Source organism: Pyrus communis, chromosome 6 (assembly GCF_963583255.1).
Source record: "Pyrus communis chromosome 6, drPyrComm1.1, whole genome shotgun sequence".
Taxonomy (NCBI): Eukaryota; Viridiplantae; Streptophyta; class Magnoliopsida; order Rosales; family Rosaceae; genus Pyrus; species Pyrus communis.
Genome location: NC_084808.1, coordinates 2,375,603 through 2,381,662, shown reverse-complemented (window position 1 = coordinate 2,381,662; position 6,060 = coordinate 2,375,603). Strand labels below are relative to the sequence as shown.

The window sequence follows — 6,060 nt, the reverse complement described above, 5'->3', positions numbered from 1 at the left end:
ATGCCATATTGTCATATTGCCACATTTGTTGAATAATTTAGGAGCATATATTCCATCCAATTTGCACATATGTGAGTAATCTCTCATACATTTTTTACTATTTTTTCTTTAAAACAACAACAAAGATAAAATGGGAAAACATATACTATTTATAAATAAAAAAATATGAAAATATGACATGTAATTTGATTTCTAAATACATATTGACAACACTTAATGTCCTTAAATCAAAATGTTTCAGATTCATAAGTTTTCAATCAAAGTTATAGGCTAGCTAGGGATGAACTCCTAATATATGAAGCAAAGCAAAATATGGACAACATGTACATATGTAAACATAGCGCCTACGTGTGAAATCAAAGCCATGCTTGCCACCCATTTGCTTGCACTTGATGCTTTAGATTTTCATGGTTAATCTGCAAGCAATGATGATAAAATAAGAAGTCTAACTATAATGCATAATCCCAACTATAAAGATTGTAAGCAACTTAACCTAAATACCTTTAAGTTTGACAATTTTCTCATGGCAATACTTTTACTCCAGTTACTTGTAGAATACTGAAAGATAAATATATTTGTCAAGTTTGAGGTAACAAATTGTAACCATATTTAAAAAATTAAATAATAAGAAATATTACCTTAATCTTGTACTTCAACCTTTGTACTTTGAGACGGGTGTGATGCTTGTAAAACTGACAAAAAATGCAATTTTATTTATATTTGAAAATTGAATGCAATTTGAATTTATAGTATACTTTTGTATGAAAATAAGAGAAGACTTACCGTATTTAGAAAAGTTGTTTGGCCACTGTTAATCTTTTTTCTGCACCCATAAATTGTTTTATTTTATTTTATAATTTGAGATAATTAATCTGTAGAATGATATAGAGAATGCCATTAAAAATAAATAGGTAAGAAATGGTGTTGTACCTTATTTGTTGGACTTTATTCCAAATACATATGATCTGAGGAGTTGTTGAGGGTTTTAATTCTTCCACAGCCTTTTTCATGCGCCACCTATACATTGAAGGTATATATAATGTTAGATTTCTTGTAACAAATTTGTATATAATTTAGGATACATACTGCTCATGCTTCTTCTTTTTCCACTCTTTGAGAATCAGTTGGCTTAGATCAGTAGTTTTTACTCCGATAGATATCTCCCAACCAGGTGTAAAAATAGAGACACGTCTGTTTGAGATCTTATCAATAGGTTCCTTCTTCATTTTTTGTGGGTATTCTTGTAAATATCCTAAGAATGAAAACAAATAATTTTTAAAATTACCATAGCACACGTATAGCACATTAAGATAATCAAAAGTGAAACTCATAATCTGACCGAAATTTTAAAAAACACACAATGAAGATTTCAAAGGAAGAAGTTAAAAGAACCCATATGAAGCTAAACCTGGATATTCATACAATTACATATTATGCTTACATGAAAATGTGTAAAATGAGTACAACCATGCAAGAAAAAAAGTGAAAAAAAGAAGCTTACACCTAGATTAATTTCCTTTTTACGCCTGGGGAGAGGGAGTGGGAGAAGAATGGCAAAGCAAAAAAGCGAAAAAATTGAAATTAAGAAGAATGATGACTCGGGCGTTGCTTAATACCCGTTTTATCCTACGTTGGAGTGTGAGAGTCTGTAAAACCAAGGAACAACTGTTGATAGCAGTTGTATAACTGAGGGGAAAATTAACATTTGAATTTGGATATGGGAAAATAAGTAGGAACAGAAAAAATGGGATTATACGAACGGGGAAGTTAGTGCTTGTATAACAGATGTTTTTGAACTCTAATACTGTTCAATGTAAATTTTTTATTGAAAAACAGACAAAAATGAAGAACAATTGAGCCCAACTCTACAAATTCAATATAGCAAATGATAAGATCAAATCCATTACCTGTTCTCTTCACATGAACTACTCCCATTCGTCACAACACCATCAATGGACTGCACGTTTTGCTGCGGCTCTGGCGCTTTCTTTCTACCAAACTTGGCATCCTAAAAATACAAATAAATTTATTAGTAGAGAAAACAGAAGCAAGCAAAACAAACAAAAGAAAGCAGTACTCTGTAACGCAAAGCAAAACAAACAAAAGAAAGCAGTTCTTTCTACCTGAAAGAATTTCAAACACCCAAGATCAGATTTTACATTTTACAATAAAATAAAAACCCAAAAATTATCAAATTATAGAAAACCAAACCGAATTTAAAGAAAATGCGCGGGAGAGAGACTTACCGATTTGTGTACATTCTTAGCATGCAAATGGGTGAGAACTGAAACCTGTAGAGAAATAGTAGTGAAAGAAGGAGAGAATATGGAGTGGTAGGCTGCAGTTAGAAAACAGAATGAATAGAGTTGTACGTGGAATTGTGGGAGGTTACAGAGTCTCTTGAATGATCGATTGTATAGAGAGGTTTGTGTGAGGAAGAAGTTTGATCAGAAAATGGGGGAATAGAAGATAGACGTGGGTGGGTTGGTTTCCGTTGGCAATTATCTCCTTTTTCCTGTAATTTTTTAACTTAGAACGAGAACTGATGATGAAAGGCTGTGAGAGTTTAAAAACTGAACGGGAACTGCTATGCAGTTTGAAAATTAAACATGCAGAACGTGGTGATTCTTCCTCCCACGTTATTTTAATTTTTTAATTTTATCTTAATTATTTTATCTTTTTTCCTTTGATTTTAATTTTATCTAATTATTTTATCTTTTTTCCTTTGATTATCTGATAAGTTTTTGTATCAAAATGTCCTTGCAGATTATAACCCTTTTGATGTTGTATGGAAAAAATGGGATTATACGAATGGGGAAGTTAGTGCTTGTAGTGGGCAAGCTTCACGGTTTTTTGAAAACCCACGGCAACCTCTACCCCTTTCTTTCTCCCACGTTGGTTTCACTTTTTTATTTATTTATTTTTTTAATCTATATATCATTTTATAAGATATTAGTATGTCCTATGGATAGAAATTTGTTGGAGACATTCTAATCCGTCTAAATTAGTTGGACCATATGCATATGTTAGTATAATGTATTAGATACCTTTTTAAATATAGATATTAATATTTTCTCCTAAAATGGAGGAGAAGTTATTCCGTTCTTGTTGTTTTATTTGTTTTTTTTCCCCAACATAACAAATTTGAATTTTTCTGTTTAATATCTTTCTCCTAAAATAGAAAGCAGTTATTCACGATGTGGCCTTTTTTTAACTTTATTTTTTAATATTTATCTCCTAAAATGATGTTCTCGACTTTATTTTTTAATTTGTTTTTGTTGCCTTTATCATTTATCTCTCCTTCCTCTCCATAACTGCTATCTTTTTGAGGATAATTATCATGATTTTTTATCTCCTCCTAAAATGGATAGAAATTAGTTGAAACATCCTAATCCGTCTAAATTAGTCGGACCATATGCAGATATTAGTATAATTTATTAGATTTTTTTTAATATAGATATTAATATTTTCTCCTAAAATGGAGGAGAAGTTATTCCGTTCTTGTTTTGTTTTTTTTTTTTTCCAACATAACAAATTTTAATTTTTCTGTTTAATATCTCTCTCCTAAAATGGAGAGCAGTTATTCACCATGTGGCCTTTTTTTCACTTGATTTTTTAATTGATTTTTTTTATTAAAGTGTTGATTTTTGTTTTTAATTAAAATGTTGTATTTTAGGGTCTTAAAAGAAAATGAGGAACTGGACGCACTTTTTTCTTTGTTTTACTGTCAAAACCGCAATACTGCTAAATTTTAGAGGATAATTATAATGTTTTTTTTTTTTTTTTTTTCTGAAGTTTATTATTTTCCAATACAGTTTTTTTGTTCGGTTATGGTTTTTTTTACCAATTTGTCCTAGCTTTTTGAACTTTTAAAGGTTTGATTGTAAGAAAACAAAGGGGCTTTCTTGGCAGTCTTTGAGGAGCACAACACCCTGGAGGGAATAGCCGGTTAATTGTGGGAGGCAACTGAGAAAGTGGGGGATTGATACAGTTGAAAATGATGAACACCATGTTTAGAGATTTTCTATTTTTTTGTGACAAAATTGCCCTTGTAAATTTGTTTCTATTATTTTCATTCAGTTTTGGATTTTTTTGTTTAAAGGGCTTTTTAGTCCAATTATTTTTGGTGAAGCCTTGAGACACCAAACTTGACTTCTGGCTTTCTAATATTAGAGATTTTACGAACATAGTGAGAGTATCATATACTACTAAATCAATCACATGGACCAATAGTTGTAATCGGACCAAATTGTTTTAGTGAGATTAAAATGCATGCTTATATGTGATGAGACCTAAAAACCCTCAACCAAACCATTATTAAGTTGACAAGCGTGAGAGTGCTTTGAACACTCTTTCATGGCCTTCCACCGTGGTAGGCTCCGATCGTTTGTGCCTCATACACCATCTTCACCCTATAATGGAGAAGGTCAAAGTATGTGCTTACACGAACTGGCACGATGGGAATGACTTAACTAAGTGCAATGGCGCCAACATGATATAATTCTGAGGCATCATTGTCTAGAGGCCAAACTAGATGGGTAGTTACATGAGATGTAAATGAGTAAGTGCACTCTTACATTATTATTAACGCTAGCCAACATCATATAATTGTGAGGTGACCCTCCCATACCCTACTAAGAGTTTCCTCCAAAACTCTCGAATTCCAATAAGGGATATGGAATTTGCCAAAAATAATGGGCGGTGCTATTGGAAGGAAAAATTCTCGAATTCCAATAAGGGAGAGTGACTGGTCTTGAATCATTGGGGTGACTGACACCAAGACAAGCATGTAGGTGCTCAATAAAGAATGAGTCCACTGAACGCGATCATCAAGGAGTTTTTATACTCATGCCACATGAGAATTCATGGTTGGGATAATTCAAAGTAGTCCTTTGACTTGAGGCATCATAGTTGTCTTATGGTTATGTCCTTGATCTTTGACTATGTCAAAGTCACTCCGTCAAGGGGTGTCCACGGAGGCAAGTGAATGCACAACAAGATATCTCTAACCTTTAAACTGTTTGAGGGAGAATACTCTATAATATGATTAAGAATCTCTAGCCATAGTATGAATGAGATTTAGGAAGTTGTTGCAAATCATATCCAAGGTAATCATATAAGTAAAACAATCACATTGGATAGTAGACATGAATAAACTATCAAACCAAACAACGTGGTCAAGAGTATTGTATTAGAGAAAGACCGTATTGAATTGTAATTTAAACTAAATAGGTTCTCCACCTCTTCTGATTAGCTTGGGTATCCACGATATACTGCTAGGTGTCAATCATGGTTTGTGGAAGCCCTAAAGGTGTATAATCACTAAAGGGAGAATTGAAAGTATGTTTCAATTCACAATCGATTTGAAGAGTTCTAATCGCCCATTGCCTTGCTAAAAGGAACCTAATGGATTGTACACCGTGTAAGGTAGAAATTGAAGAAACAACAGAGATGAGTAAGGATAATTAAATGGTTTAATTATTTATGGCTAGGATTAATTAATATGTTAATTAATCAAACGAATAAGTTTGTATTAGACCTCGGGTTAGTGTTGGGCCTTAAGGTCCAATGGGATTTGAATGTCAAGTCCAATAACTCAAGTTGTATGATAACGTGAACACACAAAGGGCTTGAAAGCCCAATAAACCCATCAAGGCCGGCCACAAGAGTGAGGGGTAGTGAACTTGGCTTAATTGCAAGTTTGCCACTCAACTGTGAGGTGGTATAAATGCATCTTTATAGCCATTTCATCATTAGGGTTTTCTTTGAGGAAATTGGAGAGAACACAAGCTCTCATTTTTCTCTCTAAGAGGCCGGCCACCCTAGAGGAAAATAGCTAGCAATCTTTCTTCCTCTATGTCACTCATCTCTTCCTCAATGCTCTCCTTGGTGTGGTGACTTAGAGGTTCCCTATTTTGGGAACTTGGAGAATCCATTCCTTCATCCATCCAAGAAGTCATGGAGCCAAGAAGCAAAGTTCCTCCATCCACATCCATTGAGTCAAGGAGCAAGGAGACTAAGGAAAGAAGGCCATCACATGGGTGAATATCCTTTGCTAAG

At 33.4% G+C, this 6,060-nt stretch overlaps 1 long non-coding RNA gene across 1 annotated transcript; it reads right to left on the bottom strand.

Moving 5' to 3' along the window:
• Positions 1-55: 55 nt before the first annotated feature.
• On the bottom strand, positions 56-693 carry LOC137736688 (uncharacterized). The gene is made up of 3 exons (XR_011068788.1): positions 639-693; positions 502-558; positions 56-416 (listed from the first exon to the last, which is right to left on the bottom strand). It is a non-coding gene; the product is annotated as an uncharacterized lncRNA (long non-coding RNA).
• Positions 694-6,060: the final 5,367 nt, after the last annotated feature.